General features: G+C 31.6%; 1 long non-coding RNA gene across 1 annotated transcript in view; it reads right to left on the reverse strand.

The window, feature by feature from the left end:
• Positions 1-13271, reverse strand: part of LOC149482639 (uncharacterized) — a 66068-nt gene that overhangs the window by 21683 nt on the left and 31114 nt on the right. The gene's annotated exons all lie outside the window — the stretch shown is intronic.

The raw sequence follows: 13271 nt of genomic DNA on the forward strand, positions 1-13271 counted from the left end.
GGAAATTACCCGCCTCTGTAATCTTTGAGATCGCTGAATTCGGTTCAAGATTTTCATTAACGTGAAACGTGTATTCTATTCGTATATTTTAGGTTAATGATTTTTTAAATGGCGAATTTGTCTTTGAGCTCTACAAATTTGTCTTTTATGTAAATTGGCTTCAAGGTATATGAACACAGAACAATAAGGTGCGAATTGTATAGATTTTCGGTAGATATGTATTATAGATATTATTAATAGATATAGATTTTTTCAGTTTTATAGTAAGTAGGTAGTATTTATCCTGTGTATTTATCTCATTTTCAATTATTGTATTCTAATACAAATCTACACTATAGATTATTATCTATACTTACAGAGAAAGGATTAATTGTACTTTTTTTAATGTAACAGATAAATTGAAAAAAGAAAGCTTCTTTTTTCATAAGCTACGGCTTTACCGAGCAGCATAGGCTATTTTATAAGACAATATAAAATAGCACTTTTATAGTACATACTATCTCGATGTTTATATCGAATTAATTTTAGCGATTGGTAATAATTTATATCTCATCTGACATCTCATCAATTAATTTTACAATTAGGTAGACTTCCATCATCCGTTTGTTTCAAACAATTCATGTTAGGACTTTGGTAGTGAAAGTCACCGTGAAATCTATAAAAATTGTGCGTTTTAAAAAGCAAAAGCTTAATTTATATAGGTATGTATTTCTGTTTTAAACTTACTTAAATAATTTTTTTTAATAAAATATAATATCTACATGGTGCAACATGTTTTTGTTACAGATACATACAACAAATTCTATGTAGGTAGGTATTTAGTTTCTGAGTACTTTTCATTTTGTTAAAATTTCGTGGGAAAGTGCTATAGAGAAAATACGGATTGTGCAAGATCGACTTAATGAATTCTCCATCGAAGGCGAACTTTTGTTTCAATGTAATCTCCGCTTAATCTCCGCAAAGCTGTAAATCCTTCCGGATAAGAACAAAAGAGTGTTGTCACTACATTTTTTTTTCAAATTGTGCGAAACACGCAAAAGTAATGGACTCCGGACATGACTAAGTTGAATAGAAACTGGTAACCCAGTTTTAACAATGGCAGCACTAAAGTCTAATGCAAATGGTGGCATAAAAACTGGGCAAACTTTTGTTCAAGGCGTTAAGGTATAAAATCGCGTTCTCTTTTGTAAAAGCTTCTGGTTTTAAGTACAATAGTTCATTGAATGAGCGGATTACTTTGGGCATCATTATCAGTGTTACACCTTTTCATAAAGATTCTTAGTTCGGTGATAAGATTCATGGGTATTTTGGTTATTAGTCACTGCTTATCTTAAACCACGAAAGGTTGGATATCTTTGTTTATTTTGGTTTACTTATTTTAATGCAGTCCAAATAATAGTAATATATCACCTTGAAATTGACCTGATAGTAAAATTATTTTAAGTTCTTAATTATTTTAAACCATATGTATGTTTATTGAAATGCAGATATCGACCATAAAAATTGTATTTAGTCAATCTAGAGAAGCTCTAATACGAATGCCGTGCTATCTTGACAAATTTCTGTAACATTATACATATAAACATATTGTGTTTTGCACTATGTAGGTACCTACGATAAAGATATTAAGATATTTTAACCAACTTCCATAACAAAGAAGGAGAATCAATGATCATCTGTATGCATTTCTTTATTATTTATGCTTTTAGCTATTATTTAGCTACCATATTAATAAAACTGGATAAATTATAAAGACCAAGATACCCCTTGTGACTACTATATAATATGTTTGTGAATGAGAGAGATAATAGACTCTTTTAATGTCAATATTATTTTATATCATAATAGGTGCGATCATGCCCTGGGCCGATTATGATGCTTTAAGTGTCAGGCAAATATTTGTCCGTGATGCCAGCGAGCCGATTTCAAACTAATCCCAATTCGAGGAGACAAATCTTTTTGATAGAAAAAAATTAAAGTTCGTATCGACTTGTTCTACTGGGTTCTGTACTTTTCGTTTGCATTGTACAAGCTATTTAAATAGAGCTATATAAAATAGTTAGAGCTATTTAAAATACCTACAACCGATGCTTATTGTGATGTAAATAAAGAAAATAAAAAAATAGATTACTTTCGTTTTGTAAACAAATTCGTTTTTAAAGACTATTTAAAAATTATATATGAAAATTCAAAAGTAAAATTTAACGCGTATTTTTTTTAATTACCACTGTTATATTAATATTTTATTAATACTGAACTATTTATATTTGTATGAATGTAATTAATAGTTCACATTATTCAATGTAGGTACAAAATTAAAATTATTCTAAAACTATTTGTAAACGGAACCCAAAAGCATTAGTGAACTTAGCACATAATATGAGTGACAATGACACGGGTACAATGGTATTCACGGTCCCCTGCTATTTATTTGTGAATAATACAGAATTATCCCGCCATAATACCTATACACAATAAATTGTGTTACTTTTTATTTGGCCACTGGTGTCAACGATGACGCCAGCTTGGGAAGCCATGATGTTTATCTAAACTTTCTTAGAATTATTTTGTATTTATTTATGGATATCGTGATATATTATAGTTGTTTTTTATTTAGGTACCTCTTAATGTTGTGTGTAATTATTAAATTTTGTTTGATGCGAGATTTAACACCCTATTCGGACAATAATAAATTCAAAATTATTAAAATGTTTTTTTCAATATGACTACTTACCTGCAAAAGGCTTTCCAATTCGTATATTATGTTTTCACATTATACCTATGATACAATTTGTACCATAAATATATGGTACAAATTGTTTATACCATATATTTATGGTACAAATTGCATTTGCATTTTACTATTTCTATTAATTAATGTCTCGAAGAAAGAAATATTTAAACGTTAAGAACAATCATATTTCAAAATAAAGAAAACAATTATCAAAAAAAGAAGCACTGGAAACAGTCTATAAAGCCAAATGATTGTTTAAAAAAAACAAAATGACGTGTTGAAAGCCCACTACTGCAATCAAAACATCGTGTAATCTCTTTTGTAGTTGTTCTGCGGTGTTAAGATAAACCTTTTCTGTAGTTTTGATCGTATCTTTACACCTTGGTTTTATAAGAAATAAATGTTGAGCTGCTAATGTCGTCTTTTGTTTTTTTTACAAGCCTATTCATAATCTTACCTACTTCGTATCTTAAAATATATTCACAAACCGTTTTGTTGAAGAATATTAATGTGTTAAATTCTTATTTGAATTTAAAAGGCTGTAATCGATTTTTTCTGGCGCAAAACATTTATAAAGAAATGTCTTGAACGATTATGTTATCTGTGCGTCAAAAACCGTTTCTAAAAAAAATAAAAAAGGCGCGTAAAATTACTTTTTTTTCGTTGCAAATGCAATTGACATTTGAGCATTCAGTTCGTAAATCGTACATAAGTTACAATACATAGGAACAAATTACACTTGTACAATTGGAGCGAAGGGAAGTCGTTCCGACGTAATGGCTGTCGGCATGGGGGTGACTAATAAATCAAATTACTAATATGCACGTTACTATGTAACCAGTGGGGCATGAGCGATATTATTATTTTTAGATATTCGTCGTTACGAGTGGCGATAATAGTGCTGTGGAATAGAAAATGGTTGTAATATTATTTTTATATGAGTAGGTTATCACGCTGCGTATTCTTTTTTAATTTTTGTTACGGGTAATGGTTTTATAATTGAGTTTAAAAGAATTATCGAGTACTGTCCTATTATAGATTACAAATAGAGATGTATGTAGGTATACTTCTGATAGTGGTAGGTAACCTTAAATTATGAAACATCTTGGATACGGTAGGCATAGGTACTATACGCTTTAATATTTTCTGTGCATGCTAGGTACGTCATATTAGTCCAGTACCTATTAGATACCTAGGTAGTTTATAAGTTTATTCGAAAAAAAATAACGTCTCGTCTTAACAAGTACCTACATTTCGAACAGTTATAATAATATCCTATCATTGGAAAGTGTCTTGCAAAAAAGCACAATTGTAATTTTCTCTACAATAAAATTGAGATAGATTAAAATCTATTAAATAACTAGCGACGGGCCAGTAACTTGACTCTATTTGTGGTCAAATAATTGATCGTAATTCGACATTTACAATATACCACTATAAGTATATTTTTCATAGAAAAAAGATCTTTATTTCATTGTAATTTGTCTTATTATTGTTAACATAAGAGACTAGTATCATATTTCGTGGTGTTATTCGATGCTATGGGTTGGTTTTGATACCATTCTTTGGCAATAGAAAATGTCCTGTGGAATTAAATAATCTTCTTTGAACGTTTAAATAATTAAATTATAGTATATGTTTAGGGTTGCCTCTTACACGATTAAAACGTAGAGTCATTTTAATAAAAACTGTAGGTTTTTGAAATAAAGTCAGATTATAGTAGTTAATAAATAAATTTTATGTATTGTCCCTATCCTATGAGTGATTATCTATGATAAAAATAAATACAAACTCATTTTCAACTGCTATCCTTAAACTTTAAAGTCTATCCGACATTATTATCAGCGAACTCCGTCTAGGTTCTAAATGATTTCTCTCTTAATAATTAGGTAGGTACGTTTTTGTTTATAAAGTCTATGCGGTCATACAAATAAAAAATATAATAACCGTTTAACAAAATTTATCATTTCTAATAAACTACCTCGGCAATTTTTCATTATACAACTTCTATTCCTACCTATTTCATCCACACTTATAAGTACCATTTAGCAAAACAAGATAACTGTAGGTACCAAATATATTAAAATAATATCTCAGAGATGGAACTCAAAGACGCTTTCACGTTGTAGACACAAAACTGTTATTATACAAGTGAATATAATATCTTGTGAACATTTGTTATTATGTACCTTTCAATAGAATATGCATAATGTTTGTGCTTGCGCAAAGGCAACACCGTGACTGACGATCCTAGATACTAGTGTAAGAGATGACAACACTGAATTATTTTTAAATATCTATTTAAAATTTTTGCATTAAGTAGCTAGTTAATAAAAATAAAGATGTCAAAATCTTCTATCTTCTATCTCTAAGTACTTAGATATCAAATAAAGCATAGATTTTTTAATAATCTACCGAACTACAGTTGCTATCTATATCTAACACTTATAACGCTTCGCGGTTTCACCCGCGTGGCTCCGCTCCTGTTGGCCATAGCGTAATGATATATTATATACCTAGCATTTAGCCTTCCTCGATGAATGGGCTATCTAACACCGCAAGAATTTTTCATATCAGACCAGTAGTTCCTGAGATTAGCGCGTTGAAACAAACTCTTCAGATTTATATTATCAGTATAGATTCGTTGAGCTTTTAAAAGCTTATAGAAATATAAAGGGTGAAAATTCTGAATAAAAACTACAATTTATCTCTCATTCGTTGTCATTAGTTTAATTCTTAAACGCATTTTCCTTCAAAAACTCTTATTACTCTTATCCAAGTTGATATAAAAACAACATTAAAAAGAACCACGATTACTAAGCAATTACAAGCAAGTCTCTTGGACTATAATCTGATGCGATGTGAATTAGCACTCTCTCCCATTATACATAAATGAATATCCAAAGAAATGTTCAAGTTTTACTGTATGAATGTTGATTTCTTTTAGCGATAACGGATTATTACAGAGTTAAGTGCTTAATAATGAATTTACAAGAAGCAAAAAATTGTAAGTACGAAGCTTTCGTTTGGTTTTGTTAGTTATACGTTTTTTGATATGAGCCCCGATTTGTTTGTTAAGCGACGTTCACGCAATTGTGTTTACATCGAATTTAAATGAGATTTGATTAACAAGAGGTTTAGTGCGATAATATTTAATGTTTTTTATTAGGCATTTTTCAAATATGTCTATACTACCTATGCAATATAATTTCTTAATAATAATAAAAAAATCGATTCAACTTCATATTCAATATTAAATTAAATACCTATATTTCTCTCTAATAATTTTCTTTACTTCGCAACAACTTGAAGTAGAAAATAAATTATTTATGGTTTCTATACATTTGAAGATGAACTTATAAACTGAAAGCTTGTTGCTTCATTTCATCAAGATTTCATCAGTAAAGTCAGTTGGGACTTGTTTTGCTTTCTGATTATTTTTTCTAATTTTGTCAAACAGATAGGTACTAATAGTGATTTTAAAGCATGCACCTTACCTCACCTCACAAACATGCACCACCTTAAACAACTACCTTTTGATGCATTTAAAAGCGCTTCTATAGATATATATTTTTAAGTTCGTCCGTTTGTGAGATTATGTTTGTCAAGTCTACTAGGTTTAAATATGTATCCAATATAAAAGTAACATAATAAATAATAAATAATTTCGGCCATTGCAACGGAAGCGCCCCGTCGCGACATCATTGTCGCTTGTCATTATGTCGCTTAGGGGACGCCATGTTGGATAGATGCATGATATTTGTTAATAATTTTGTGTAGTTTTGTAAAGATGTAGAGGAAAAATTTATGGGGAATGCAGGTGGTTGGTGGGTAAGTACATAAAAAAATATATTTATAAAGCATTTGAGTGCTGTTAAACCAAAAAATCAAATTCAACAAAAAAGACGGCGTTCCAACGTTACCATATTGTAATAGGTAATTGAAGTAGTTTTATATTATAATTAAAAAAAAATAATAATAAAAATCTTTATTTATCCATACCTACCTTCAATTACACTGTGCATATTGGTTGAGATAGTTGTTAAACATCTCCTAGTAGAGGTAGGGACCGTCGGTAGGTACTCGAAAGCCTATGTGAATTGATTTTTGTGGATGATTTTTTAATGGTACCCAGCAATAAACCTGCATATTTTGTATAAATACATTACGTAGGTATAGATAATTTATGGACATCATATGTTGTTTTCGTCTATTTTGAAATAAATTATTTTGGGAAAAGTTTTTTCGGGGAATAATTTTGTACCTACAAAATTTTTGACCAAAAAAGTTTTTTAACTTTCTAAATGAAAGATCATTGAAATCAGCTATAAAGATACAAACTAACCACAACTTGATGAAATTATCTCGTTAAATTATTTAACTTGTAACTTGTAACCCGAGGCTGAGGTGTTGGGTTTCGAGGTTAACACGTTTATTCCGACCAATTAAACATTACGGATAATTCTAAATGCTACCGTATACTTTGTGTCAGTTAAAAAAGTGTAGGTATATATTAAAAAAATCCAAAATATCATGTATCATAATAATCCGATTAATTTATTTAAAACAATAAAAATTCCTGCTATACGCGCTTCATGTGAATGATCACGATAAACGAATCTTTAGCATACCTACACCTTCCATTCCTTCATTCCTTCATACTATAGTTTCATTCGAGAGATGTCCATACACTATATTCCTTCAAACATCAACCACAAAGGTGTCCAACAATTCAGTATCTGGAACAGATTATCGTCTAATCGCCAGGATTAGTGACGTCACAATGCGCTGTCGATCGCGGAGGCGTCCGCCCGTGATAATGCCCCGCAATCCGCTTATGGTATGTGCCTGAGTGTAAAGTATAAGCGAAAGCGGTATCGCGATGTCATCGATACAGTTTTGTGCCTCAGATTTCATTTCTTTGTTGAATCGTCATAACATAAATTGATCTCTTACCACTGGAAAACAGTGTCTAGAGAGAAGAGCAGGCATTATTTTAACAGGTATCTATAACGTAAGAGAAGCCGCGACTTCTAGCTAGTCTATAGAGTATAGACTATTATATAGTATCTATGCTATATGCATAATTATATAGCTGGTCAGCTGTTTGGTTGAAAATGATAAATGATTGCAAAATAATGATCCCAAAATATTTTAATTCTCTCATTTCTTGTAATGAACCAACCAAACCAACCAACCAACCTATTTAGAGTACAATTTTAAAAAGCCTACATCTGAATACAGATTTCCAACTAAACGATGTATTGATGTAGTTTGTTCGACATCAGATTATTTACTGACACGGATCATGGTCCAGCGTACAATAGGATCGTTCGTCTGTTGTCAATTATCACAGATTATATTACCTATATGAGAAATAATATGTGTTTGTTTTTAAAAACGAAACAAAGAGTTTATTGTCGTAAGATGTTCTGTTGCTTAGTAATAGATAACGGCTGGACCGATTTCAATTAAATTCGATTCACAAACTATAATTTTGTGTAAGTAGTACAAAACTGAGAAACGAACAATTAGTTTAATTTGGGTATCTAATTTATTTATACATATTTAAATAAGTATAATTACACACCCGGATAGTGGGTAGAATGTTATTGTAGGTAATAACAACAACTATGTACATGTAACTGCATTCTTGCAGATAAATGTAGGTAATTTGAATTTGAAAAACAAAAATAGATTGTAATTGGAACTTTTCCCTCTAAAACTAAGCTTTTACCCATTGTAATGAAATTAATCTTTTCGTATATTTTAAATATCCAATAAATCTGTTTTCCATTAGACACCATGCCTGTAAACAAATCTATGCTTAATACTGACCCTATGCCCGCAATAAGCTTTAAGTAAACATAAACATTATTCTAGTAAACCGATAAGCCACTGGCTCCCACAAGCGATTACTTCAACCCTCTATCATAATACCACCATTTTTAACCCATAAAACTGAAAATGCCAAACGAATATAACCCTTATTACAAGATCTTAAAGATCTATATGTTGTTTGGAAGGTGGTATGGAAAATTGTTCTTGGGACAAATTTTATTTGAAATATACATCGAATTAGGTAAATTTGAACTCTACGGCTTATTGATAAAACTGAAAATACTTCATACGAATATTAGATGTGATGTAAAAGGTCGGGATTAGAAAAATAACACTCGTTCGTGTTAATGTATGAAATTTACTTTGGTTTACACAATGGAGAGTCCATTACTGATTAATAAATTACCCTTTCTCGTATTTTTCACAATTTTTGCTTTAAAATTTAAATATAAGTCAGTTACTTTATACTTAGGTTGAAAGATAGAAGAAAATCTGATAATGGATTAATATTTTTAACTGAAGAAAATAAGAAATATACAGGTTGTCCCAATTTTTTGCAAAAATTTTCCTGAAAATCCATGTTTTCTTCTCTAGCTCGGTGCAGCCGGCATACCTACACCGCTTCGCTAATGTGAGCATTTTGTCTATGTAAACATAATCTTAAACGATAGGTCACGTGCTGGTGGCAAAGTTGGGCGGGTTGCTTGTTATGGGTGTACACATAGTTTTAAGAATTCATCTATTTGAAAAAAATGCGTCTGGAATTTTGTAAGTATTTTTTACGAACTCAGCGTATGCAAAACTATAACCTCCTTTGAGCTTAGTACCTATACCAACAGTGGGACACCCTGTATGAACTATTGTTTTATGTTTTTATTATTTTTATTTAGTGGAAATCTCCATATTTCTTAATACTATTTTAATATTATTCATATCGCCCCGGTTAAGATAAAATAATTCTCTCTATCCATTTATATGTTCTTTCATCTTATTAAATCTTTGTAGTCAAATAGTACAAGCACATTATAAGTACAAAGATTTAAATATTTAAAGAACAAAATATTCCACATTCAAAAGATGAAACATTATTTGTAGACGCGTCTAGACGTCTATAAAAATTCACACCCTAAAACTGCTAAAACCGACTTCATGAAATCCCTTCTGTCTATTAAATTCGCTGTCCATTGCTCACTGATTTTTAAATCTGTTTCAATAACATAAACATCCTCTGTCCCTCTTTACTACAACGTTAGAGAAGGACGGAAAATATTAGGGTACAAATCCTGTCAAAGATTGACAGTTGACAGCTGACAGGGGTAACCATATTGTAGGATAATGTGGTGAAAATGTTAATCCATTGAAACGGCTGTGGTTTTGTTTTACAGGGAGTAAATATGGTTCATTAAATATTAACCTTTCTATTGGAGAAGTATTGTAAAATTTGGACGGTTTCCAGGAAGAATGCTGATGTTAGATACCATTTTACGACTGTAGTACTGAGCGCACTGTTATAGTCTCGTTTCGTTTTTGGTTATTTTTTTCCTTGCGTCTTATTATAGATGGCTACTAGTATAGTATCTATTATATTATCTGCGCTATGGCTAACTATCTGAATATCCCCTGAAGACATTAAATCATTTTTTATTCAGGTGAATAAAGGTCGTATTCGAATTAAAAGCAACAAAGTACAATCCCTGGCAGTGAGCTTTGAATATATAAATAATATAGGTCTGATAATAAATATTGTCGATAATCACACACCTCTAGGTATATTGACATACGAACACAACTTATATATCTAATAAATATTTCAAAACTCTTAACCCTTCTGCTTTCACTATTCTTCCCAAACCTTCACATCTGCTTCAAATCACAGTTGCATTCGATTATATTTCATTCAAAATAAGCAGATTTTGGTGCTAAATAGGTATATGATATACTAGCTTTCCGCCTGCGGCTTCGCCCGCGGTTTCAAAGAAAAACCCGCATAGTTCCCGTTCCCGTGGGATTTCCGGGATAAAACCTAGCCTATGTTACTCGTGGATAATGTAGCTTTCGAATGGTGAAAGAATTTTTAAAATCGGTCCAGTAGTTTATGAGCCTATTCATTACAATCAGACAAACAAACAAACAAAGTTTTCCTCTTTATAATATTAGTGTAGAATGTAGATGATGATGAATAAATAATGACGTTAAATAAATGATCACTATTTAGATTTTTAAACAAGATAATTAATTTCTTTCAGTACTTTGAGAACTCATATTGTTTACTTTTAACAATATTTTCCTATTTTATAAAACGAATTATAGTATCCTAATGCTCCATGGACAAAGACCTCCCAACAACTTTGTTATACACCAATTTTATCATATCACTACATAGTATAAAACAAAGTCGCTTTCTCTGTCCCTATGTCCCTTTTGTATGCTTAAATCTTTAAAACTACTAAACGGATTTTGATGTGGTTTTTTTCAATAGATAGAGTGATTCAAGAGGAAGGTTTTAGAATATAATTTATTAGGTTTTAGACAAAGCGGGCGAAGCCGCGGGCGGTTAGCTAGTAGTACATATATCTTACCAACTATCTCCTGAGCGGCCGCGTTCCTAGCATAAAACTTTCCATCTCCGAAGGGCTAATCAAAAACACGAAGTGTCACAGTCCGCAGACGCACAACAAAGGGTGATTGAGCACCCACAGGCCCATTAGACCCCGTCGCCGTACATCACCAGCTGATTAGTTTATGTGACACACTTTTTACTGTGCGGTTTTGCTTTGCGAAAGTTATGAGGTGCAGGTTTAAACGTTCATGGGAAAGGATGATGAGATATAGGTAAGTTTGGACAGCTTCAGTGTAAGATGAATGAAAAAATAGATTTAATAAAGCCTTCTTTTCTAATTAAGGATAGTAAAACAAATGTCTCAAATTTTTTGATATTACGCACTTTTTAATAAAGCTCACAAAGCTATCTAAACGCTCGAATTCCTGCTTTAGGTATCTATACTAATATTATAAAGAGGAAAGGTTTGTATGTATGTATGTATGGTTTTCACGCATAAACTACTAGACAGATTTTGATGAAATTTGGCACAGATAATCTTTAGACTCTGAGAAAGAACATAGGCTACTTTTTATTGCGAAATATGTACCACGAGCGAAGCCGGAGCGGACCGCTAGTGTTATGTAAAGTTCCAAGAAAATCATTCAATCCTATATAGGTATCTAAGTAAAATTACTATGGAAAGGACTTTCATAAGCTAACTATTCATATGTTAAACTCATCCACGTAATATGTAAAAGCAATATTGAATTATTAAACAGCTTATGAATACGATTAGCCTGTAGCCTTATTATTTGTCCAATCGTCTGTCAATTATCTAGTTCTCTATTTATCATATTATAGAACTATTTCTATAGCCATCTTTAATACAGTAATATACCTTCGCATATCCACAATTTCGTAAGCACATGTTACACTTACAGAATGCTCATGAATCAGAGTAACGTGGTCGTCGATCCGTACCCGGGCATTACCACTGAATATGCTGCGGTTACCAACGCATTTAGTTAAGGACTATCTTTGATGCATCTAAATACTACCAACTAGCTTGAAAACTTAAAAAACAGAAAACTATAAAAAGCGTGTTTAACGCTTTCATTAGCTTCACTTATAGGTTGTATGAAACAGACTTAAAACATGAGTTTTATTAAGTCTGTTTATAAATATCTACATTTTAGTTTTGCAATCAATCATTTCCGAGAACTCATGTTTTTTAGTTTTCTATACATTAGTCCATAGTAAAATGGACTTCGTTTTCGCAATTAGCAATAGAAATGGTTCCTGAGAAGTTGAAAAAAGATGTTGAATATTTTAGATTTTAAGAGCTTCGGTACATTTAATGAGGCTGTTTCGCTTATAACTGTGCTGTCAAATGTAGCTTGTCGTTTATTTTCCGCTAAGTGGTAGCAAATGCTTGCCAAATATTAATTTGCTTTTTAATTGAGCGTATTTGGAACTTTAGACCGGGAGATACTGACACAAAATTTCGAGTCATTTGTAACAGGATGGCGGTTCTACAGGGTTCTTAGTACGCAATGACAAAAAGAAAAACGATGGTGTGAACGCTGGTACCGGCGGCTTAGTCGCGTGGGCGTTAGTCGAACTCGTCGGAAAATAGCGAAAGTCAAACGATTTGTAACAGTATGGCACTTATTTTTCCTGTAAGTTTGAGGATCAACGAATATAAATACAAAATTTCAAAGATCTAGGTGTTGGAAATCTTCACTTATATAAATTAATAATAAATTATTTTTTCAAGTATGACAGCACTTTTTCCCCCTACTAGAAGTATGGCAAATATAATAATGGTCACATTTTATCAAATACTCTCCAAAAATCCAAATGCAATACTGGTACAAAAAGTTTGGCGAAATAAAAATTTTTTGCAGATTTTCGGCGGTATGGCGACCATTTGGAATCGTCCGAAAAGTATGGCATGGCGATTTTAGTAAATGGCTGCACGACGATGGTTACCTGTGCAAAAGTTAGCCTGATACAAATGATTGAATAATTGTTTTATTTAAATCAACACATTTGCGTCGGTATGGCGGGCTGTAAGTTACACCGCAAAAGTATGGCATGACACTACCGCCTACTTCTTTTTTATGGGCTATCGGTAAATTCTAAAATTTTTGT

Source organism: Colias philodice, chromosome 14, assembly GCF_061535455.1.
Source record: "Colias philodice isolate Cphi_HAF_F1 chromosome 14, ilColPhil1 Martin Lab GWU primary, whole genome shotgun sequence".
Lineage (NCBI taxonomy): Eukaryota > Metazoa > Arthropoda > Insecta > Lepidoptera > Pieridae > Colias > Colias philodice.